This window comes from Castor canadensis, chromosome 6 (assembly GCF_047511655.1).
Source record: "Castor canadensis chromosome 6, mCasCan1.hap1v2, whole genome shotgun sequence".
Lineage (NCBI taxonomy): Eukaryota > Metazoa > Chordata > Mammalia > Rodentia > Castoridae > Castor > Castor canadensis.
Genome location: NC_133391.1, coordinates 146192475 through 146219324, shown reverse-complemented (window position 1 = coordinate 146219324; position 26850 = coordinate 146192475). Strand labels below are relative to the sequence as shown.

The window sequence follows — 26850 nt, the reverse complement described above, 5'->3', positions numbered from 1 at the left end:
CTTACTCATCTTTTTCTCACACTCAACACCCAATGCAGCTTCATTCAACATAGTTTCTGACACTTATTGTATATTCAATATGGAATGAATTAATAAATAAAAAGAAACATCTCCCTTAAACACAAATACTAGGACATAGAGATTAAGTTTTAGAGCAAAGACATTCCTGTGATCTTACATACCACTTAGGCTAAATCCATAGATGGAACTGAATTCCCCTTTACATGATTATTTGTGAGAGTGTGTGTGTGTGTGTGTGTGTGTGTGTGTGTGTATAAGTGAAAGGAGGATTACTTTTCCTTTTCCCCAACTGTCCCTATCCTCTCCAGTGTAGAATGAAAAAAGTTGGGAAACATCAGAATATAGCTGCTAGAGACCTTTCATGAGAGCTAATAAGAATGATAGAGTCTATTATAATCAGCTCCTTTTAGCACCTGAACCATGCTGACCTCTAGCCTCTCTCCTCTTCCCTATTCATCTTCTTCCTGAACAAAGGTGCCCTGACTGTGCTTCAACCCCCTTTACAATGTACCCATCTTCTCTCACATTTTACTGGACTTGACTCAATAACTAATTCATGTTGCCTGTTGGCATAGCTCCTCTGCCTCCAATAGCTTTTCTGACAAGTTCTCTGGTAGAGAACATTCTGTTGAGCTAGGAATAAGCAAATCTATGAGCAGATTCACTATCAGATTTTTAGCATAAAGAAAAGTAGAATTTTGTTTTCAAGCTTGTTTCAAAACAAATCTGGAAAGCAATGCCACCCGAGTCTTGTGGCTGCAGTTCAAAGCCCCAAAGGGCTGCATGGGTCACAAAGCAGTACCTTGAGCACTGAAGCTCCAAACACATGCTTCTTGTATCTTTGCTCACTTCACACTAACCACAGGGAGACAGCAACACTGAGAACTGCCTCCGAAACAGCCTCACCTTGCTGTGCCCCCACAAACCAGGCTGAAACCACAACATCCTTCTTGTGTATGGCAGACTTCACCATGCATGCTGGAGGGGAAAGGCTTATTACTTCTTCTCCCACTACTTTCACTCTTTTGGGCCCATTTCATGGCAAAGTTTCTATAAATCAAGGTGAGTATTTGCTACCATACCACCTTCAAAAGTGTCTAAAGACCTTGCCTTGATTTGAAAGGCACCACTTAGCTTCCTTCTGAATTTAAAAGGAAGTTGGTACATTATTCCAGCAGCATGACTTGGAAAATTCCTTTAAAATGGTAAAATGCCACTTGCAAAAAATATGTTGCAGTCACTTTTAGAAGGGTTATTACTCCAAATTGAACACCATCTTTCTAAAATAATGCATTTTTCCTAAAGAAGGTGGAAGAAATAACAAATGGATAATGGTAATTACTTATTGGATATTTGGCATGTGTCATCTACTGTTCTAAGCACTTTGGAAGAAGTAGCTCATTAAATCCTCATCTATAGACACAGGAAACCTTATAAGGTGGGCAGATTACTATCTTCTTGGTGTAGCAAAAGAAGATAAGGCATGAAAGTGTTAAGGAGCTCAGCTAATTAACACAGCTAGCAAGAGGCTAGGATAGATACTCAGGAAGGAATCTGTATCCACTTTCTAACCTTAATGAGTCTACTGGACTGGACTGCTTCTCTGTCACCTGTGGGTTGAGTTAGAGGCATCACCAGGTAGTATCAAGTGCATAAACTTCCCAAGAACTTCCCTGAGCTAAGGACTGGCTGGACTTTCCAAGTCTTTACTTTTTAAGTAGAACCTTGTCATCAGGGCCTTCACTTATGAAATCAGACTACATCAACTGACATACCCAATTTTTTGTAGTTGCCTGCTTTGCCTCACCTATATTCCTAATGTCTCTGCCCCAGTGCCTTTATTCTGAGCTCTTATTTCTGACCCCATTTTTTTTGTGGAAATGTGTACTCATTCTTCCAGGACTGAATTAGTAACCATGACAGCAGTTTAGCAGATGACTTTAGAAAGTGAGTTTGGATTCCTTGGCTTGTTTCTCTCTCTCTCTCTCTCTCTCTCTCTCTCTCTCTCTCTCTCATCTCTGTACCTCCCTACTTTTAAGGTATACCTGCCATATGATATTATCTACCATGTTGTATATTGTAGTATGAGGCTCTAACCAGATGATGCCAACTGATCTTGGACTCTAAGTCTCCACACTTGTGAGCCAAGCAAACCTCTTTTCTTTATAATCACCCAGCCTCAAGTAATGTGTTGTAACAACACAAAACAGATGAAGACAAGGTCTGAACCATTTGTCCTGATAAACACTTATAACAGATAAATCCCCAGAATATAATTCTCCAGCAAAGCCCTCTACTGCAGAGGGATCATAATAAATCAAGATTCTTCTGTACTACTTATAACTGAATTTAATGGTCAAATGAAGGAGCATGCACCATAAATGAATTTCTCTGATTTCTTTACCTGCATTATCATGAGACTATATGACAAGAGATCATCAGTTGTAAACACAAATGTCAAAGTCATGATAAGAAACCTAAAAAATTGTAGCAAGCCAGAGTTTTGGAAAATAACTTCTTATTCTATCTTTCTAATGTGCCCACTTATTAAAAGGAGAGCACGGTATAAATTTCACTTGTCTTTCTATTTCTTTTAAAAGAAAACACAGCACAATCAGTATGATAAGAGCAGTTAAACTTCATCCCTAGTGCTGAGGAGGTCACAGGGCATGGCAGGGCCATGTGACACACGAATTGCCTCATGACAAATGTTACCTGGCCAGAAATTCAGATTTTATGCAAAATCTCTTAAATTTTAAATAATGACAAGCTCAAACTTTTCATAACACTGTGTAGTCCAGTCTTGTATAAAGCAAATAAATATGTCCAAGGATCTTGTGTATGGCCTGCATCCTATTGGTTTTCCCTTGTCAGATTCCCAGTCAGAACCTCTTCAAGCAAGTCAGATTGGTGTTGGGCTTGGCAGTGAGAGAAGAGGCTCCAATGTCAAGGCTTCATAATTAAAAGTTATGTGCCCGCGTTACCACTAGGTCATCCAATGCCCTGTGCCTCTTTGGAAGGGTGAATTATTAAGGGACATCTTTTGCTTCCGTTTAATGCAGCAGAGTAGCTGAGTGTTCAATCCCTATTCTCCTTTCAATTGTTGACTTTTTGCAGTGCAAAAACCACTCAACCATATGTATCAGACTTGATGTGGCCCCACATAGCGTATCTGGATGCTTCAACAATGTGGGTGAGCAAATTTAGAAATCAGAAGTAGTAAGACAACCATCACCCAGGTTCTCCAGTTGATGTTCTGCAATTGTGGGGCTACCAAACATTTGACCCCTGGGAGTCTAGGACTGCACAGTTGAATCAAAATCAGAGCTACAATCCTTTCTACAGCCATTTTTCCCATCACCTGCATCTCCAGCTCATGCTAGACACAAAAATGTAGAAGAGGGATATTATACATATGCATGGGATGAGGTTGAGCCTTGAAGAAACCTGGAAGTGGTAAAGTAATACAGGCCCTAAACATATTGCACAATCTCTTGATGCATCATGCAATTGCCTGCAAGTTCCTAGCAATTGGACATTAAGCAATGCACTTTTACCTAACTCTACTATAACTGCAAAACTGAACTGGAATGGAAAAGCCAACATGGCTTCCTGTAGTCACCTCTTCCCGCATGATGAGGAATGGAGTAAGGACACTGAGGTGGTGATTACTAACCATCCACATATCAATTGTGATCAGACTGTTGGATCTATTTCCAAACTGGCACAGTCTCTGCCTTCCTCTCACAGAAATTCTCGGGGGCCAGAGAGAATAGTCAGAAGATGTGTTCTCCATACCCACCCTGTCACTCTGTCATTTTCCACAGCTACCTCTGATCAATAAAATAAGACTGAAAATAAAATGTTATCTCCTGAAAACCTCATTATCAAGTCCAGTAGAGCACAGGATTCTAGCCCACCCATTGTTCTCCTCCATACTCTTATTCTCCCAACCCAGCCACCCATAACAAACACCTTTGCCCACGGAAGCAGCTCTTTAGTGTCACTGGACCTGAGAACGGAGAATATTCTCCTCCTCCTCCCCTGAACTTCCAGTGAGGTGATGACTGTTGCTCATTCCCACACAGGATGGAACTGCTCTCCATTTTCCATTCCAGAGACAGCAAGAGGAAGTAGCTATAGATGAGGCAGGACTGGCCTTGCTGTGGAGCCTCACTTCCCTTAAATGCCCTCAAGAGCTGAGCATACGGTATCTGCTTAGCTGTGAAACCATTGTACTCAAGACCAGAACTCAGAGAAACCCAGTAAATAAACCACCATTTCTCATTAGTTTCTCATAGTTTCTATGGTAGATGGAATAAAACCCCAGTACAGCTTAATCTGGAATTCACAAGCCCATACACAGGAAGTAAAATCTTGGGACAAAATGTCACCTGAGCACAGAATGAACAAGAAGCCATAGGCTGTGACATGACATGGCCATAGAGTGTTTTCTGTTACTTGGATATGTTTTCTACCAAACCTTTCTTATGCCCATGGTTTAGAAGACTGGGAACTTAAGTAAATACTAGCAGGGTATTTCACTAACACCCTGGAATTTAGTGTTTCTACAAGAGAATGTCACTCAAAGAAGAGAGACTAGGTTCTTTTCCTCCTTCCAGAAAGAATGTCATAAACTTTGCTTGTTCCACCCCACATACTGCAGCTATGGCTAGACGCAGGAGGTGCCCACGGGAGGAATAAGATGTTCTGCAGAACAGAAACTTCCCTGGAAAGAGTGAGGGTGACCAAAGAAGAGGACAGATTCAGTGAAAAGTAAGAGATACATGACTCTTTGTTAACAACCAGGTTTGTTTATGAACATGTAAGAACATTTCTCCCAAAAGCAGGACAACATTGTTTTAGTAGAACAATGGTCCTGAGTAAATGAGTGGACTTGAGGGTCAGAGAAATCTGAATCATTGCTTTTTCAGGTAAAGTCATTTAGATTCTTCAAGTAGAGACACCTGGAGAAACTAGATTTAATAGACTTGGGTATTTTAACCTCACAATCTGTTTAGAATTTTGATATATTGTAAGAACTTTTGTAAATGTCACACTGTACCCCCAGTACAACAACTATAAAAAATAAAATAAAAATAAATTAAAGAAATTTCTATGTGCTTTCAATTTATCCTGCGTGTTTCCTAAGAATAAGTTGTATATTCAATGCATCCTTGAGGTAAAGTAGGACTTCCTATCCTAGGAATAGTTCCAGGAACCAACGGGGTTGTGAGGATGCTCTATTTCTAACCTAAAGTGGCAGGGCTCTCTACCTTACCTTTCACATGGTCAGAAAACCAAATTGTAGGCTCTGCATTCAAAATGTCTTAAGGATTCTTTCCAGCTCTCTGATTCTCAGCAAACCTGAAACCCTTATATTGCAAGAAGTCTAACTGGTTGCAATTTTTAGTGCAATCTTCTGGTGTTGAGAAATCCTTTATTACTACAAATTTAACAGTGAGTGGTGATCACAATTCAAACTGTGGAGTTGTGCTGAAAAAAGTTTGAAAGTTTCCTGTGACATTTACTCATTATCTGCCTCACCAAAAGTTCTCAAATCAACCCTCATTGACATCACTGCATTTTCATATCCTCAATAGACAAGATACGTGGCTTGAAAAATTTTCTCTTATTGCCACACCTAAACAGTAGCATAATAACCAGTGGTGTGTGGAGAGTATATATGGGACCTCAGTACTCCTCTCCTCATGGAGACTTGAGGGTAGAAAGAAATTGTTGCATTTGCAAAAAATTCCTCCTAAAATTTTCCAGATAGAACTGGGTGCTGATGACTCATCCCTATAATAATACTAGCTACTTGGGAGGCTGAGACTGGGAAGTTAGCAGCTCAAGGCAAACAGCTTCAGAAACCCCCTTCTTCAAAATAATCAATGCAGAACAAGCTGGAGGTATGGCTCAAATGGTAGAGCACCTGCTTTGTCAGAGGGGAAGCCCTGAATTCAAACCCCAGCCCCACCAAAAAATTCTTTTTTTCCAAAGAGAAACTGGGCATGGTGGCTCAAGCCTGGAATCCTAGCTACATAGGAGACAGAGTCAGGAGGATAGTGGAAGCTATCCTGTGTCTATCAGGAAGCCAAAAGTTGCAAAAAGTTTGCAAGTCCTCATGTCAACCAATGACTGGGTGCAGTGATGAATGTCTGTCATCTCTGGCTACTTGAGGAAGCACAAATAGGAGGATCTCAGTTCAGGCCTCTCTTGGTATAAAGAAAGACCATATCTCAAAAATAACCAGCACACACACACACACACACACACACACAAGGCCTGGAGGAGTGACTCCAGTGGTAGAGGGCCTGCCTGGCAAGATAAGGCCCTGAGTTCAATCCTAGTATCACTCCCCCAAGAAACCCAAATAAAGGATATATGTATATAAAAAGTGCAACTTTATATATCAAATGTTCAGTGACAGCAAATCCCCATCTCAGGCTTATCTGTCAGTTCTCAAGTTTTCCACCTAAGAGCCAACCACTGTTACTGCTTTCTTAATTGTCCTTCCAGAAAAGATATTACATAAATATACTTCCAATTTAACTGATTGAAAGTGATTTAAAACAGTAACATTCAACTATTAAAGTTACCCAGGGATCTTATTAAAATACAGACTCCAACTCCAGCAGGGGCTGAAGTAAGGCTCTGACTCTGCATATTTAACAGCTCCCAGGTGCTGCTGCTGCTCCTTGTCCCTGAACCACACTTGGAACAGACAGTATTTACAACTTTGCATTAACTCTAGTTCATCCTAATAGAAATGTGAATTAATAGATGATTTTTAAAGTGCAATTTTACAAAAGTTATTAAAATTTAAAATATCTGAAGTCTGTAACCCAAAAGTCACACTTAAGCATTGATAGAGAAATATAAGCATATAAATATAAATATTCATATCTATACCTCTCTGTTATACATAGCAAGCTATGTGTGGTGGGACAAAGCATTGCAGAAGCTGAGGCAGGAAGCCTTGTCTATAGAGCAAGATCCTGCCTCAGAAAATATGTACATATATACACATATATCTGGAAAAACATGTATACATATGAACATATATATAGATATTTTTATATATGGAAATAGGTGGGAGATAAAGGGAATAATTGAGTGAATTATAGTATATTCATAAGGTATTACTTTATATAACAATTTTTTAAAAGGGAAGGACTTTAGAGATAACTAGTTTATTTGGAGAAATTTCCACAACATATTTTGAGTATATAGTCAGGAAATGCTTGGGTAAATATGTATTATATGATCCTACTTTAGCAAAATAAAACATAAAAACCGAACTGCATACATTTATGTTTTTATATATGCATGTGTGTAGTGCTTATACATATATGTGTGTATGCTGTATATGATTCTATGGCTACATAGAAAAACATGGAAGATACACCTTTAGTTTTTAGCCTAAATTTAAGGTTTAAGAGTATTATGTCAAGGACAAACAAAAAAAGAAAATGAGAGAAAAAGTGCATCAAAATAACATATTCAATATTACATTCATGGAAAAACTATATGTATAAGATAGTTCTCAAAAGAATAAGTACAGATAACCAATAAAAACATGAAAAAATATTCAACATCTTTAGTCATCAAGGAAATTCAGATCAAAACCTCATTGAGATTTCATCTCACACCAGTCAGCATAAGTATCATCAAGAAAACAAACAACAATGAATGACGGAAAAGATGTGGGAAAACAGGAACTCTTATATGCAATTGGTTGAAATGTAAATTAGTCCAGTCACTAAGTGGATCAGTATAGAGGGCCCTCAATTAAACTAAAATTAGAAGTACCATGTGACCCTGCTTTACACACTTGGGTTTTACCCAAAGAAATCTAAGTTAGTATACAACAGACACACCTGCACATCCATGTTTAATGCAGCACTAACCACAAAACCAAGTTACGGAATCAACCCAGGTGCCCATCACCAGATGAATGGTTGAAAAAAATGTGGCACATATGCATAGCAGAGTTTTATTCAGCCATAAAGAAGACTTATGTCATTTGCAGGAAAATGTATGGTGCTGAAGGTCATCATGTTAAACAAAATAAACCAGAGTCAGAAAGACAAGTGTCACTGATTTTCTCTCATTTATGGGATCTAGATTTAAATTTAAAAGATAGGAAAGTAGAAGGGATACTATTTGGGAAGAGGGAGGGGACCATTGGGAGGGGGAATAAGAAAGGTAACGGGGGTGAATATGATCAAAGTACATTAAAGACTTGTTTGAAATTCATGATGAGCCTCATTAAAATGCATAAAAAGAGAGTCAAGAATGAAAAAACATACATATTTATGCAGTGTGTTTACAGATATAGAAATTAAAGAAAAACATTAAGCATGCTATCAAGAACAAAATGCATTCATACATTTTAAGATTAAATAGGATACTACAATAGTCTTAGAGCATGCTTTCTCAACTTATAGAAGTGATTTTGGTATGAATGTTTGAGAATTCTTGCTTAGCTCCTTAGTACCTACATAACACCTCTCAGTTTGCTCTGTGCAGGGGAAAAAAATGACAGTGAAGACTGATATCTCTAGTGACTAGGCAGGATGTGATTTAAGACCCCCCCAAATCAGTTACTCTTAAAGGTAGACACCATAACAGTGATTAAATCCTCCTTATTTCTTCCTTAAAACAGTTCAAGGAATTCCTCTTCAGCCAACTCAGAAATTGTCACTGATCTGTGGCTCCTCTGTCAATGCCTGATCTTTATCTTTTCCCCCATCCCAAGCTCTGAAGAAATAAATGCCACATTAGCAGTCTCTGTTCTACATCGTGGAAGAGAATGTGGGGTAGATTATCAAAGTATGTAAGATGCATACAATTTGAAGTCTTTTTATCAGCATTATTTTTTCCTTCCCATTACTTACCCACATCTGAACACAATCCAACAGACACCTAAAATACACATATTGCAGATCAGCTAGAAAAAAATAAGGCCACACTTGCATTTTGTTTTGAAGATTTTCAGATACTATCAAAGATTGTTTCCAAGCCACAGTCCTAGATTCACAGTCCAGGGCAATGCTTTCACCATTTCAGAAATAGAACTGAGTATAGGTTTCTGGTTCTTTCTTTGTGTAACATCCAGACAGAATTTAGTTTGAATTCAATGCAGACTGTTAAACCTAAATAAATACGTTATCTAATGCATTCAGGTACTGTCATCCAAAATGTTTATTTTCATGGTAAATTGAAAAGTAGGGAGACATCAGCTATATGCTTCTTTCTTTATTGAGATATCTTCCTAAAGGAATGCTCTGACCGTGGATTAGAATGAAGACATTCGTCCTTATTTCATTTTTGTTGTTACCTGAATTAACTCTTTTTAACAACAATGTTGATGGGCAGTGTACTGTTTACTGATGTTTTGTTAAAGAGAATCTGCTCAAGTTGTTCAAATAGTCTGAAGTGCCATGTAAATGTAAACATTTAGTTTTCTTTGCAAGTACAGAAGGCCTCAAGTCTTCAAGGATGAAATGGTGATAGCCATTACTAAGAACAATTGGGATTGGGAGAACCACTGCCTCTGATCTATCACAACTTTTTCTTTCAGACAAATGACCTACAACTGGGCCTACTCCTCACCCCATGAGGCATTAGTTTAGCTAGAAAGGCACCAAGATGATGTGGTTCCACTCTGCCTCTTCCTTAGCATCTCAAGACTATTAAGGTGAACTGAAAATTCTGGGCTCTACACTTGTTGTGGGTTCCTGAAAATATATCCAAACAGTATTTCAATAGGTTATAGGATGAGCCATAGATACTTCATGATGAGATATAAACATGTCACACACAAGTCATGTGCTTTGCAACATGAATACCTATCTTTCACAACTTCACAGCCTGGTTAGTAGTTATTTACATGATTTGACAGGAAAGCCTCCTGAATTCCGGAAAAGCATAAGCAATTTAATATTCTCCAAGGAGTGCAATTTTATTATTTCTAAACATCCAATGCATACATTTATATGTGCTAGGGTGACAACCTACTTCCTGATCAAAGTGTATTTTTTCTTTAGATAACCTGTGTTTTTTCACAAGTTAACATCTCTGAAATTGTAATGAACTTAAAAATTAATGTCATCATAGATTTGATGAATTGCAGTAAGAACAATATCAAATTCACATATCAAGTTTGTTGGTTCTAGAGTAATTAGAAACACTTATAAAATAAATTCTTCTCTTAAACCTGCTTTATCAGGGTTTTTGTATGCTTGTTGACTTTTAAAAATTATGTTTTAACCTAAGAAGTATTTCCTTTATTGATAATACTTAATTAAACTTCCCTCTAGAATTTATTAGAATTCTGAGGTATTTAATGTCTTAGTCATGATATTTTGCTCTACAGGTCATTTTTACTATTATAGTCTACCTATTTCTATCCTGGCTTGAAATCTGCCTAGGTGGTCTTATTACTCAGCCCAATTCCATTTGAGTAGTTTATCACTCTGAGAGGAGGACTATACAACTCTAACTTCTTTCCTTCTTGTTGTCAAATGTTACATAGATCTTTGTTGTTAGAGATGAACTCCCTTTTAAACATGTAGAATTGTTCTTAGCAGGACATAAACTTGACCTACTTTGATAGGAATGTGTTGCACGGTTGCAGCTCTCTCACCACACTGGTTGGGCTGACCTATTTCTAATTCTATAAAGCTTCTCCAAAACACTTATTGAGATGGGCCATGAATTAAAATCATTATGGAATTGCTCCTTCTATCTGACAGGAGGAAAATGACAGAAAAATGCTAGTATAAAAACTTATTCTCAAAGTTTGACAGAGACATCTTCTTCCATGATGTTCATTTTTTCTCCTGAGTGTTCTTAATGACTCACCATCATCCTTAAGAATCAAAATTTACCCTTTAGTTAACTCATCTCCTCTCGAGTGGCCACTTTAATTATCTTACTAAGATGATGACTCATATCTGAGTAAACTTCTTTAAATCTCTGAATTCAAATACTAGTTGCAGGCCTTGATCGAATTATCTAGTGAATTTTTTAAGTATCATGCAAGACATTGCTTGAATATCATATTAATAGCATATTTTACACTGAATACTGCTACATATAAAATATTATCTAGTTAGGACACATGGAAATGTAACTAAAAATTATACCAGATAAAGCTTTTAGAGGATCAAAGTGTTTGCAAGTTTGAAAAACCATCCATCCATCCATCCATTCATCTATTATATCATTGGCAAAATGCTGATTACATGCATTTTGGGTGTTCCCTTATTGGGGAAAATGTTTTTAACACCTAGAAACCACAAGTAGAGTGTCAGATTAAACAAAGCTTTTTGTTCCCACAATTTGTTCAAGAAAAATTTGTATCCGTAAGCAAAACTTGATATCAGCATGGTTTTAACCCAAAGTGCTGACTTAGACCATATGTTGGCTCACAGCTCAAAAGGTAACGGGTCTAGAGTAAGAAAGGACCAAGAATGAACCGGACTTCAAAAGCAAACCAAAAGAGGGCCAAAATGGATGCTTTTAATTTCAGTTAAAAATTGGCTCACATTTTTTATTTTGTTTTTATTGCCTAGAAAAGAAAGACTAAATCCTATCTATTTGAAAACTCAGTCTCATAGAACACTATTACTTTAAAGTGGCTAAAGCAAAATGAATGCCTGGTGCATCACAAAAACAAAAGCCTGTATCAAGACAGAACTGTTGTCTAAACTATGTAAACAGGAAAACCTAATCTCTCTAAAGTTTCCTACCTAAACACCTTTTTTGTTGGTGGTGGTGTTCAGCAAGCATGTTGGTACACCATCAGGAAATATTAAGAAGCTGTCTACAATTGTTAAAATATTGATTCTTTGACTTAGTAACTACTCACCACAAGACACTCAAGATGGGAATGGTGGTAGTCAACCCAAACTGAGCTAATTGTGTGTTAGCTACACAAAAAGAGAGAAAAGAAATTGGGTAGTAAAGATAGACAAAAATGTGTTTAAGATTAGGCCTTCACTGGAAATTAAAATATGAATATGAGGGTGAACTGAGCAAGGATGACTACTAACTCAAATTGAAGTCAGCTTGTTTCCAGATTTGAAAATTTTCAAAGAGAAACCACTTTGTCTCTGAAAGAATGCCCCGTTCTTATTTGTTTCACTGCTACTGTTGTCTTGGATGGTCAGAATATTTTAGATTGTAGAAAATACAATGTTTGTCTCAGTGCTGACAAACATTTGCTGACATCCCAAATCCTATTCTGTGATTTTAAACCAACCATGAGAAGAAGTGCTTGGAGAGCTAACAGAGAATACTCATTTAGACAGCTGGAGGGCCAAAGGATGATGAAGTAATCAAAACATATAAGATTTGAGATTGCTCTTCCTGGAAGGAAGAAGATGTGCATGTAATTTAGTAATGTTCTCTATGATTATGAAGACTTACCTGTGAGAAGTGGCCGTGATCATGTGCTGGCCATGATGAGGATGGTGATGATGATGACAACAGCCATGACCGAGTTCAATCAGCCCCATATGCAGGCATTTGCTCACTCTCACTCTCACTAAACTTTTTTTGGACTTGCTGCCAACTTCAAGCCTAGTAGAAGTTGCTCTCCTCTCACCATAATGTAGGCCTTCAATTGCACTGCTTTTTTTGTTAACACCATTAGCTGTTAACTTCTCTCTTCTGCGTAGGGTTCTTTTGATAACAGTTCTCATGATTCTCAAATTATCTGCTGCTATTGACAATTAACTCCTACTTTGCATTATAGTCATTCCCCCAATTGCTTCAAAAACAAACATTTCTTGTAATTGCAAAACATCTACCTAGAAAGTTGAGGGAAAGAGGTAGTGACATTGGTTTCTTTTTTCAGTGTTAATCAGAGAAAGACTGAAAGTGATGCTTTATGACTAAACTTTTGAAGAAGTGAGACTATTCAAGTTGATGAGGTCTTTCTCTGGAATCTGTGGTTAGCATTAAGTATAGACTTCCAACATCCTTTTTTGTTATCTTGACTCAGTTTTTAAAATTGAATTTCCCAGATGATGAAATTTAAAATTTCCAACTAACTAAACATCATGAAATATGCATTTGAATCCCATCTGTGAATGTGAAACACAGCAATGAATTTTCATCTTGATGACCAAAAAGGAGAATAAAGTTCTGAGCAACAGTGAACCAAAATCTATGAAAACACAAAGGGGAAAAAAATTACATTAAAGTACAAGGAAAATAACAATAAAAACATTTATTTATTTATTTATTTGTTTTTGGAAAAAGAGAGAGGCAAATAAAAAACTCATATAAAGTGAGCAAAAAGATAAGTGTAAAGACAATTTGTCCCCCATAAAGCATTAAAATAAACAAGGACAACAGGGAAGACTGCTTACTTCACATCCTCTGTCCACAGAAGAAGAGTTTTTTAAATGACTCCAGAGTGAGCAGCCATGCTTCTTCTTCTAGATTGCTAGGACCATGTTGATTTGGGAGACATTGCTCATTACTGTCTCTACACAGCACCAGTGCAAGAGGATGAAAGAGGAAAAGTTCGGAGCACTGTACATCTGACCTACAAAAAAGACTACCTTGATGGTTTTTCCTTTGATTTGACTAACTCCAGGGATTGAATTTTAAAAAAGAGAAAAAACAGATTTGCATGAATTCAAACCAAGGAGGCTAGGTAATAGAAGCAACCTTTCATCCTGAGGAGAATAAAGACAGCTGATCTGATGGCCCAGTCAGCATAATAGTCACCATTTGCTGACGGCCTGTCACAGCCAGGTTCTTGGTAAATGGATTAAGACTCATAACTGCCCCTTTAAAGGGCATCATTGAGTGCATTTGAAAAACCAGAAAACTAAGACTGAGAGGAGTGACTTGCACAACCGGTCTTTACCACTGACTTATGATGAGATCTGTGGCTTTCTAATGGTACTTAACTCTTTTTTGTGTTATATTGTGGTTATCTTTTTAAATTACTTCATCCTCTCAGGTTTCTTAAAATGTATGTATTTTTTAAATGTTTCTATATCTTTCAGATCTAGTCCCTAATAATTTTTAAATGAATGATTACCACAATTAAAAAATTTTGTCTACAGGAGTTTTTTTTAATCTCTCCATTTGTTTATTCCTTACTGTGAATGTTTCAACTGTGTGACTTTGACTCAGTCATTTAACCCTTTTTAAGCTTTAGCTACTTCACCTATAAAATGAGAATTATACTACCATTTAAAAGGATTTCATAGTGAGGCATAATAAAACAATAAATGCCCATGCAAATAAACAACAAAAGTGACTAGTGCAGAAGGTCTCATATTCTATCAGGAGTGGAAATTGAGCAGTAAGTTGGCAGAAATAGAATAAAAATTAGAAAAATTAAAAATTCATAACCTAAACTTTAAAAAACATACTAATATAAGTTAACTTGCAACACCTTGACATACGGGTAATGGTTTTTCTTTGAATTTAGTTTCTTTGCTAATGCTTTCCATGTATGTTCATGAGGTCCCATCTAGCAGTTTCTAGTTTCTCTTTCTTTCAAGTGGAGTAATTAACTTATGATCCTTGTGCAAGTGAGTGAACCACACATGTAGATGTTTTTGCTTTTTTACTAACTGTAACAATTGCCTCATATGCACTTGCTGCAATATCTCAATTCGATGGATGAATTGGTTTATTTTTTAAATTATTCAAACATGCCATATAGAAACAATTTTTCATTTTACATTGATAGTTCATCAATTCACATAGTATTTAGCAACTACATTAACAATTACATCTGGAAGATAAACACAAGTTGTCTTTGGTAAATAACTCCACTGGTTCGAGCAGCATACCCTGAGAGGTCAGCATGACTGAAGAGTCAGTTATGAGAAGATCGGACCATTGTACATGATTATTATTGTTGTCCTCCCTTTTAACACACAGCCCTAGACAAGAGTATATTAAACATTACAGTCAAAAGAAAAGAAGATGGCTGAGTTTTACATTGTTGGATCAATTTAGTGGGTTATTGATCCTGCTTTACCTCCTGAGTTTCTCATGGAATAATAAGAGAAAATGCCAAGAAAGGCAAATGAGAAAAGGATAAAAAAAAATGTCAAATCTTCCATTAGACAAAGATAAAAGTATAGGGAATTGAGGGCCAGGATTAACAAATCTGCCTTTTCAAACTTAAACCACTAGAAAGTTTAAAAGATTAGATGTATCATTTTATTTTTAAAATCTTTTTCCACTTATTCCATAACACCATAAAAATTGCATTAAAAGTCAATCAGATCCATTTTTTCAGACAGAAGTCTTTAAGAATTTTGTAATTCTTAAATGAAAATACTTTTAAGAATAGCTAATATTTTAATAAATATTCATTATTTAATAAATGGGAGGTAAAGGTGTAAGGGAAAATAATGGAAGGGGTTGACCAGACCAAAGTAAAGCACATCCACAGTGGGAATACATTGAGAAACCCCTTTGAATATCAACTTAAATATTAATAATGAAAGACAAGACTGTAAAATAGGTATGGTGTGTATGGTGGGAGGGTACTAGTGGGGGGAGGAGGGTGAATGAAAGAGATTAAAGAGAGGTTATATGGTAGGTGGACTTCATATAACTATATGAAATAGAGCAAAGAAACCTCTTGCAATTGCTTTAAGTGGGGTGGGGAGGGAGTTGAGGGGGACAGACGATAGGTGCAGTGTAACTAATGTAAAATATAACCTAATCAAAATTGTCACTATGAATCCCCCCATATAACAAATACACCCTAATAAGGATTATTTAAAAATAAAAATATTTTAAATAAATAACAATGATAATTGTTATTATTAATATTTTAATGCTTTTTTATGGAACTGGGGTTTGGACTTAAGGCTTTGCACTTGCACTTGACTCCACTTGAGTCAAATTTCCAGTCTGTGAATTATTTTTTCAAAGTAAAATTTTGAGAAGAGTTTCAATATGTTAAAAAATTAACAAGGGACTTGTACTAATAATAGAGGAAGAAGGTTGTGCTATTGCTATCCCCTCTCAGTGTCCCTTGAGGACCTTTATGAAGGACCAGAGCTCTATGGAAACCATAAACTACTGCTGCAGCCTTGCTTTTGCCACATTGTTCATCTAAATTGTTGTATTCCCCTCTCTCTCTGACAATTATAACTATATAGATTTTAAGTTTCTTGAGAATATGGATCAGAGGTTTACATAGGACAACACAAGTAAGAGAGCCGAAGACTCGTAATTTACCAAAAGTTCTGTGCTGTGTAGCAGCTGCCACATTGACTTATAGTCCTTTTCTCCTTGGTTCTTCACCCTCTTCTCTAGTCACTCATGATCCCCACATCCACGCCCATACTGACCCCATATATCACATCAAATGATCCTTTTTGAAAATAAAAGCAAGCCAGTAGTCTATCAATTTTAAAACCTGGTTATTATTCACACATGACCACCAATTGCATCTAATTCTATGCTGAGAGGGCTCCCCGACACTAATCTTTTCCAATCCCTTACACCCAAAGATGTAACTCAGTGTCCTCCTAGTCTGACATGATTTTCACTGTACTTTAAGCTACCATGAAATAGAGTGCTGTTACAAAGAAGAGAGAGCTCTGACCAATGTGCAGATATATGACCATATCATGGAGTGACATAAGATATTTTTGATCAGTGTTACTAGAGTCCCATAAACAATGTATAATTCTTCAAATCACATCATTTGAACTATGATTCATCTCTTCCTATATTTGTGCAGTGTTTCTAGCTATCCATAGCAGAATACTAACATATGATTCTTTTGTCAGTAGTGCTTTTCCCCATCAGATATCAGAGAGGGAATTTAAGGGATATTTTTGCCAGTGTAATGCCCTCTCCTCTTCTCTCCCTCAGTGGCTTGACATTAGAAAGATGCTACTAAAAAGGACAACAAAATTGACAGAAACTTTTAAGTAGACTGACCAGAAAAAATATGGAAAATGTAGGTCCCTAAAATCAGTAATAAAAGAGGAAACATTATTACTGATGTTGTAATTATAAAATTAGTTATAGGGGAATACTATGACTAGCTATGACTAGCTATATGTCATCAAACTTAATAACCTAGATGCTAGACAAATTCAAGTAAAGATGAAACACCAAAAACTCACTCAAGATGCAATAGAAAATCTGAGAAGCTCTAAACAAGTAAAGAAATTGAGTTAGTAAAATTTTTAAAACTCCCCACAGAGAAAAGCCCAGGCCTAGACTGCCTTGGTGATGAATCATAGTAAACATCTAAAGAATACTTGATTCCAATACTTGAAAAATTCTTCCAAAAAATGAAAGAGGATGGAATACTTCCTATCTTGTCATATGATGCCAGTATTATTCTATAGTAAAATCAGACAAAGATATCACAGGAAAAGAAAAACACAGATCAATGTCCTTTATGAATATAGATACAAAAAGAAAATGCCAGCAAACTTGAACTCCATGACATAATAAGTCCATGAATGAATGAAGATTATCCCAGGAATGGAAGTTTGGCTTAACATATGAAAATCAATAATATTAAGACAGTATATTATTTGAATAAAAGATAAAGCACATATAATCATCTCAGTAGATGCAGGTAAAGCATTTGACAAAATCCAATAACATTCATGATTAAAATACACAACAAAGCAGGGATAATTCCTCAACCTGATAAAAGACTTCTAAGAAAAATTCACAGCTAACATCGTATTTAACAGTAAAAGACTGAATGCTTTCCCTCTAAGTGCAGGAAGACAATGATATCCAGACTCACAACTTTGGTCTGGCTGGTATACTCCTTTACTTAATTATTTGACTTAATGTATTTGTACTTTCCTTTTAAGACCTCATTAGAAAAGTATAACTTCATTAAAACAAGAAAAAGGAATTTGCAGCATGTGGATGTGGACAGGCAGGGAAAGATAGGAGGTCTAACAATCAGAGCTGGTGGTAAAAGCTGTACCAACAGCTCAACCCCCAGGGAAAGTGAGTGTTTCTCCACCACTTCTACATCTGCACTCTCCTCTGGGCCTGTACTCCATCCTAGCAGATATTGATGTTGAGCTCTAGGTCAAGGGCAAGACTAGACAACCTAAACTTCACATTTCCATAGTGAGTCAGATCCTCAGGCAGGGTTGAGAACCCCTGGCAAAGCAAATCATGGAATCAGGTAGTCAGGGAATCAGGGGCAGCCATGAAGACTAAGGCCTTGACCTGAGATATTGGTGTCCTACTTCCCCCCTCATTAAGCCTATGGGCAGTTGTTTTATTAACACATTTGAGATCACAGACTCTTGGGAATTTGAGAAAAGATATACATCTTCTTCCCAGAAAAATGGCCAGCAAATTTTGCATGCTACTGTGTAGAGTTCCCTTGCCTTACCACCCCCCAACCTTTGCATCCTTTGTTAGGGCACAATGGACGTGCTCCATCAGAGCCCTGTCTAACATCTTTTGTCATTTACCCCATTTTAAAAGAATCTTCTGAAGAGTTATTTTTCTTCACACACATTTAACTCCTGAAACTGAGACCACTGTTAAACCTGGGATCCTCACTGCATGAGGGTTATTCTCATTCTCACCCTCTAGAGATGACCCACTTTCAGTCTATTGAAAGTATATTCATTTCCTAATCAACTTTACTATCACTTTCACTACAAAAAAATAAATAATTATAGGAACCTCTCACTGTGAAAAAAAATGAGCCTGACATGTTATTTGGTAAGCTGTCCTGCAAAGTTTTCTAGTTTTTTATTTTCTTCCCTAATGAACCTATGATACACAGAAAAGGTGAAAGCTAAGATTAATAGCTGGGGATTCAGGATCCAATTTCTCATTCTTCAATTCAAATATCCTCCTCTTTCTTATCACTTTAAATAATTCATATAACCAAAAAATTGTAGAATTTTAAATGGATTGTGTTGGGGGGGGTGTTGTGCTTAGGAGATTTTTTTATTTGGATCCCTTCTTAGTACCCAAAAGTGCAATGAGCTGTAGAGCCATTTAAGTACCTCCCAGAATGGGTCCATGAAGTCATGGCACAGCTTTGTATGTAGAGCTCCTTTAAGTGCTACAGGTAGATGAACTAGGATGTTGTCTAGAAATAGTTTAGCTTTGTGGGAACATTTATAAAATAATAGATTCTTGCTGAGCTCTGTTGAGGCCTGCATGTTCAACCCTGTTTGCCTAGGTTTGATTTGGTCCTAACCACATAGAGGTTGTGCTATTTTTCAAGGTGCAGAAAACACTCAGTTGTATGAAAAATGTGGTCCATTTTTTCTGCAAATCAATTTCATGTTTACCATGAGTGCTTGTACTACGAGATTGAGTTTGCCAATTTAGAATAAAATTTGTGTTTTGGTTAAAACTTAATTAATTTGGAATTTTCTTCCTCCCTTGCTCTTTCTGCATAGTTGACATTTTGTTTTGTCTAGAATTTGACATAAGCCATGGTTTTGTGATGTCATGTCATCAGGGAATAGTGTGGTCCTTGAGCTCATAGTCCTCCAGAAAAATTTCGTCTCTCGCTGATCTTTTCAGTAAAGTGCTATTTCTCCCACACTTCACACACTACTTCTCTCCAATGGCATCTACTGAGGCATTCAAATTTTAACCCGGTCTCAACACCTCCATGCATATGGAATCTATTGAAAGCACCCTAGAGAATCTAGTGTCATATCCCACAACTGCCAACAAAGCAGAGAAACCATTGCTCTTCTTCATTAGCTCTTGGGCACAAAGAGACTCAGTGAGATGCCTCAACTCTTCCTACCAAAGCACTTTAGGCAGCCAATCCAAGGCTTTGGTGGTTTAAGAAAACCATGGGGATGCCCACCTCCTACCACCATGCAGGTGAGAAGTGAAGTCAAGTGCTTCTATTCTTTCATCTCCTAAACCTCTCTGGGGACATTTTCCCCTTCCTTGCATTTGTATTTCAGAATAGCAAGGTGTCAGAATGTAGGGCTCCATCTCATAAGTGCTTCACAAGCTCTGGTGCTCTCTCTCTCTCTCTCTCTCTCTCTCTCTCTCTCTCTCTCTCCACCCCCTCCCTCTGTTCTCTCTCTTGTAGCTGGCTTTTGATCTTGAAAGACATAAAGTATCATTTTGCTAATATGACAATTTTAACTTGGAGTAATGAATACCTGGATAGAAGAGGCCATGGGGGTAGAAGTTACTGGGAAGAGGGAGACATACGATTTAAAATTTTATATCAGTTGCCGTTTTTGTCATCCTCATGATGAAAGCAGGCATTAGAGAAAACTTACATGTACTAAATTCCTACATTACAGGCACTGAGCCATGTGCACTGATTGTAGAATGACCTTAAGCATTAAATATCATTCCCCCATTTTGCAAATTAGGAAAGTACAGTTGGGAAGTGCTGGCAGAGATAGAATTGGAGCCTAGGTGTAATGACAGACCATGCCCTATTCCTTATAATTCAGAGCTCTTTGAATTTCATGCATTTATTTTCCAAATAAAATCCTACACAGAGAGGTTCAATATAAAGGATTTTAGTGGGAGACAGTATCATTCTCTTATGATGAGTCCCTCAACTCCTCAAGTCCATAGTGGGGATAAGGAAGAGCGAGAATTTTCTTTTTCCCAGTTCTAGCACCAATCTGAAGGTCCATTGATATACCTTGCTTTTCTGGGGCCTAGCAAACTTTGTCTCTGGAAAAGCCATACCATATTGGATCGTTGACCATACTGGGCAACCAAAGGGGAAATTGATGGCTCTATTGAAATGAAGTCCTTTCCAGACCCCATGGGAAGAGCTGGAGAGCTTTCAGAAGCCTGACTAATGTCAGTGTGGAGGGTGCTCCAGAGAAGATAGCCATGGAAGTTTGACTCACTCCCAAGAAGATCAGAGTGTTGGTGGGTGGTTTAAATCACAGGCTCCACTGTTTTCCAGCTGAGCCCTTCCTTAGATTCATTCCCTCTTGGCTTGGGATTGTGGTCCTGTTTTCCCATAACTTCTCTCCATTCTCTTCTCCCTCAGTATTAACCATTTTCTAGTCTGTGAGATGAAAGAGCTGGTATTAGGGGCAAAAGAAATTGGAAGTGTCCTCCTTCTTCTTCAAAATTATCTTTATCCAACTCTTTTACTATTTCCAAGGCTCAGACTTTTAAAATTTAAAAGCTAGAAAGAGACTCTTTTCTTTGAAGCTTTAACTGGCACCTTTTTTCCCTGAGTCAAGGATTCACAATACCTCACTCTGAATGAGGAATGGGATGGGAGAGGGGATCAGATGATGAAAAGCACGATAATGAGAAGTAAAAACTCACAGGCAAGGGAAGACAGAGGACAATGATTAATATATCCAAAATATCACCAAGCTGGAGCTAGACCCACAGGCTCTGACTCAACTCCCTCCTCTTCCCTCGTGATCCCTAAGTCCTTTCTGAAAATTCAGGTACAGAATACTGTCCAATATTATCTAAATTTTATTTAAAATAAAAATTTGACTTTGTGAATGATGTGAAAAAACCAGCTGAAATTCAGATTCTCTTATGAACTGGAATATCTGAGACCTTTCAAGAAAACACAAACATAAAATTAGCACTAGTTCAAAATTAAGATTTCCTGCCTGCCCACCCACCACACACACACCTTCATTATTCTGCATTTGGCAAATTTAACTCCCTTCTTTTGGCTTCCAACAGTAGAAGAAAGTTTGACTAAAAAAGCACACGTCTTAGATAGGGTAACAGACAGACTATGCTGTTTGGAGAGAAGACAGTTGTTTGGGAAAGGGGACAGGCATTTCTCAGAAAGAAGAAAGTGAGGGGTACCAGGGTCTTGGCCCACTCATCTGATAGGTCAGTTTAATCCTTTAATTTCAAGGTCAAATGCCTCCTCCCAAAGGTAGATATTGCTACTGCATCCCATGATCTCCATGATGTATACATTTGCATAGCTACCAAGTGTGTAACTCTTGCAGAGGTTGCGGTTCTTCCAACATCTGTTCATCCCTTCTTCCTTTCATAATAGAACTCCAGTTTTAGTTGAGCACATAGCAGCTCCTCTTCAGACTGTATTTGCCTTCCTCCCTTGAAGTTAAAGTGGCCATGATGACTACTTTTTGGTCAATAAGTTATGAGCAAGTAGTAACTTCCAGATCAGGTCCTTTTAAGATTTTTTTTTCACTTTCTTCTTTCATCTACTTTTCACTGATTGCAATGGGATTATGGTGCTGGTGAAATACCCTCAAATACATAGACAAAGGCAACTGCCTACAAAAGGAAAGGGACTGGATTCCTGATTGAAGGAGTTCATAGCACTGCCTACTTTCCATGGATCGTCTACTATGAACAAGCAATAAATTTGCATCTTTGTTAAAGCCAATGTACGGCTGGATCTCCTCAATTTAGCAGCATAGCCCAGCAACAACAACAAATCTTATATTGAATTCCAAAGTTTCCTGAGGTCAATAATAAAAGCATAAAGATTTAAATGTGGGAAATCAAAAGTCAGCAACAGTTTACCATTTTCTTAGAAAGATTCTGGAAGTGACAATTGTATCTTAAAAATACAGTCCAGGCTTAAGTATTATAACAAGAGACAGATCCCTTGCTTTTTCTACTTTAGGGATCCATGGATCCTAAAAACATCTCCTCAGGTGTTGACTTTACATAGTTAGCTTGGGAAATTATAGGGTACCAGAGTTGTTCTTGGGGATCCTGTTAGCACAGAAGCACTGGGTTCCAAGAGGGCAGGGAGATTTGAAATAGAAGTGAGGGTTCTTTCCACTTCTGCCAGGGATTTTGGTTGGGATATGACTGGCAGAGTGTGGCAATCAGCTGCAGAAGGTATTTGGCAGAAGGGCAAGCAAGATGCTCTGCGGAGGGGCTTAGGCTCAGGCTCTGGTCACTTAGTCCAGACCTTTTCCCAAACCACTGTGGGACACTGTGCCTAACATCATCCAGAGTCTGCAAGGGAGAAGGTGAACTGGAGGGACACCATACCTGCCAGAGAAGCATTTGGATTCAGCCTTTTCCCAAGAATTAGCCCTCTCTTTTACTCATGTTTTTATCAAAATTTGGGCATATCCTTAAGTAAAAATACTCACTTTCTGATATAAATGTATTCACCAAAGAGCAAAAAAGTTGATACTCAAAGATTTCATTTTTGTTGCATTCAGAAATATAGGGTAAAGTATTATAAAGGCAAAACAACTGTTATATTTCAAACTGTGCCCAGATAAGACAGAAACAACAGCAAGATATGGGGCTGAAGATACGTTGTAAGGAGGAAAGGGAAATGAAAGAAGAGCCACAACAAGGAAAATGTTGTGCTCCTGGAAATGAAACTTTAAGATGCTGGGATTCCCCCTCAGAGCCCAAGCGACTGACTCAGCACATGCTGGTGAAATTTTGAAGACGGTTTGTCTAGGACTAGAGCAACACTGGGTTTCCCTTCAGCCATCTTCACCTACTTGATACCCTTGGGTGTTTTCACTTCTTTTTTTCCATAGCTCTTGGGATCTCCATTCATTTCATTTAACAGGCCCATTTTTCCCCCCAGGGGGAGGCAGGTGCTAAAGATTGTTTCTCACTTTAAGGATAAATCCTGTTAATTAAGGAAGATAAGCTGTCAGTAGGAAGAGATAGTCAATAACAGATTTCATAGAATGTGACTTGGAACTTTTTGAGTATTTGTCCAATATCCTGATATTCCTGTTGCAACACATACTGCCTATTATTGTGGTTTTTGTTGTTTCACTTTATTGTACTTAATAGACAAACAAGGTGAGTGAATTTTTAAAATACTCTCACTTTGGACAAATTGCTAAATACATATAAAAAATAATTTATATTTATAAAAAATATAAATACATATATAAAAATAGCTTTTATAGACTTCACCTAACAGCTGACTCAGAGAACTACTTTTTCTCTAGGGACAGCTTATTTCCCAAAGGTGCTGAAAGAGAAATGCACTGATATTTATCTCATTTAATTTATAATTTCTGTAAAGAATAGAAGGGAAATGTCTGTTTCTAAGAGATGAGTCCAAATAGTAAATATTAATAAGAAGTTAAGATGCTGATCTTGAATTTGCCCAGGAAAACTTTTGCCCTTCCTGACTGGGAAAAAGATGAAGGACATTGGTCCTCCTGGTTGGACCTTGAGTTAACCAATAAGAAACAATCAAGAAAAGAATTCAACTGTACCATTCCATGATCTGAAATTTCATTGAAAGTTCGGCTGTGTAAACTCTTCAGGCCTCTTCCAGTTATATACAAACACCATGTAAGTTTTTGTAATATGAAAATAAAAAAAAGTATTTTTATATACTTTGCTTCATAGATGGTCTGAACAATCTCAAAAGTAAAGAAGACAGGAGAAACATGACCAGCTGATATTGAGAGCCATGTGACATCGATATGTTTTGCTTGCATATGAGAAACAGTAAGATGGATTTCCTTTTCAATGATTCACCTCATCCTGGGACCTCATGGAACTAAAGAGAAATCAGATAAACTGTCAAGCCCACCGACCTGCTTAACCCATAGTCCAATGCTTGAGCACTGATTTTGCAGTGGGAGACTCAGGTACCCCGCAGAGTCTTCCTCATCCTTTCCCTTCTCTCTGTCTTTATTGGTCTTACAAACAATAGTGACAAAGCAATACTGTAAATGTCTCTCCTCTGGGGGATAGGTGAAGCAAGGCTGTTTTCTTCCTCAGTTTTGTCAGTTACAAAGGACTAACAGGACCTGGGTAAAGAAATAGAAACGGTACAAATTGTTTACCCACAATCTCTAGAAGGACTAGTGATGCTTCTCATTTTTCTTTGAGCTCCCCACACTTTTATTTAGGTTTCTCTCTGAGATCCTTTTGGTATCTCCTGCCCCGCCCAAAAGGGTAAGCACACAGGTGGAAATCCCCTGAGCAAACTAGCACATGCTGTACCAAAATATTGTGTCTTGACTTTGTTCTTTTACATCTTCACAACTAAAGGAAAGAGATAGAATCAAAATGATAGTCCAGTTAAATGATAAACAAAAGAATTTAAAGAGACACTACCCAATTATTCACACATGGAGTGTCGATCCATGATACCTGAGTTGGTGAATGAACATAATTTGTGATTCCTCCTTAAACATTTGCTTAGTTCATGGGATATTATAATTACAGCTTTCTAGAGAGGGAATTCAGCTCAAAGCTCAAAGCATACTGATTTTTGTGAATAAAGCTTAGAATTTTCTAAGCTTTCAAACCAGATTAGAAATGAGTACACAAATTATTATCTGATGCACAAAATCCTTACTGTTTATTTGTTTTTTTCAGGGCAGGAGGTGATTAAACTGCCAAAAAAAGGCTCAGACAGATGGAGGAGATAGAATGTCTTTCAGTTGGATTTTTGCTCTAAATCTTGGGCATTTGGTCAAGAAACTGGCATTATAACTGGTGCAAATCCTATCTGTCCCTGAGGCTCCCTCAAAACTGAGGAGTTTCCAGAGACTGGTACAAATACTCCACTTTTTAAATTCTCATTTTATCAGATCATCATAATAACTATTATGACACTGAAATCTTATCCACTGTTAAGATTCTTAGCTAAGAATTTTTCAACTCACATCAAACAGAACATTCTCTTTATCAATGCCATGCAATTTTACAAGTCATTGAAGAGAATTATTTCTTGGTTACAGAGCAATTCTCTGTTAATTTAGCCATTTTCACAGGACCAAAGGACCAATTCTAACCAAAAACAGGGAATCAAACAATCTCATATTTCACTGTCCACTCAGTTTCTCTGAACGTATCACCTTATAATTGCAGTCTTATGGCTTCTTGCCAACAAAGGCATGGTGAATGGAAAGCGTGCTGTTTTATGCCCTTCATCCAAGTTAGGTGATTCCTTTGAAGACCTAAGCAGATGTCTTATAGGAGGCATTGTCTGCTCATTGGTGATATGACTACTAGCAACCCAATAGTAGGTCAATAGTAATCTTGATATGTCTTAAAGAAAGCAATCCATCAGTTACCAAGAAGTCAACCACATCCAACAAATGCAGCCAGTTAACCATGAGGCCATATTGAGAAAATTTTAATTAACATACAAGTTTAAGAATAGTTCAGATTATCTATGGCATTGTCTTAGAGTTCTTCCCTGAATATGTAGGTCCCCTTATGGGTTGTATATATTCTTTATTCTGAGAAGTTGGGTGGCAATTTGATTTTCACAAATAGAATTCTGTTTTAAATACCCTAATAAACTATTTTGTATTTAAAACAAGAGATCAGCAGCATTTTTCTACAAGGAGTCAGATGGTAAAGATTTTATGATTTATGCATCCTATAACCTTTGTCTTGTCTGCTCAGGTCTGCCACTGTAGCACAAAAGCAGCTGTAGATAACACACAAATGAATGGGTGGAATGATGGTCCATGATGAGCAATTTACAAAAACAGATGGTGGGCAAATTTGATCCCTAGGCCATCATGTGCCAATACCTGAATTAACAAATAACTCTTGAATGCCTATTAGGAGAAAGAGCTGTACAAATAAGTACTAGGGATACACAGAGAAGAAAACAGAAACAACTGCTGTTCTTATGAAACTTAGATATTTAAAATAAACCAACAATTACTTTTTTAAAAGTACACAATCTCTCTTTAAAGCAAAAATCATCCCAGTGACTGATTGATTAATTTTGCGAGTTTACTTTTTTGTCTTGTGATTCTTAAAAATTAGGTCCTAGCTTAAGATTGCTTTAACCCACATAAGAAATTTACTTGGAAGTAAGCACGGTAAGTTTGGGGGCTGCAAGGACTATCTGAGAGGCACAATGATTCAAAATGCTGTATCTCT

The 26850-nt window shown here is 37.3% G+C and overlaps 1 long non-coding RNA gene across 4 annotated transcripts in view; it reads right to left on the bottom strand.

Annotated features, from left to right (window-relative positions):
- LOC141424216 (uncharacterized) overlaps window positions 1-26850 on the bottom strand; it is a 50490-nt gene that overhangs the window by 18200 nt on the left and 5440 nt on the right. For 3 of the 4 annotated variants that reach the window (XR_012449191.1, XR_012449194.1, XR_012449192.1), the window contains one exon: window positions 12463-13204. This is a non-coding gene — a long non-coding RNA (uncharacterized lncRNA). Of the gene's footprint in view, window positions 1-12462; window positions 13205-13409; window positions 14359-26850 lie in introns of those variants that run through there. The other variant, XR_012449193.1, reaches the window with a different exon arrangement.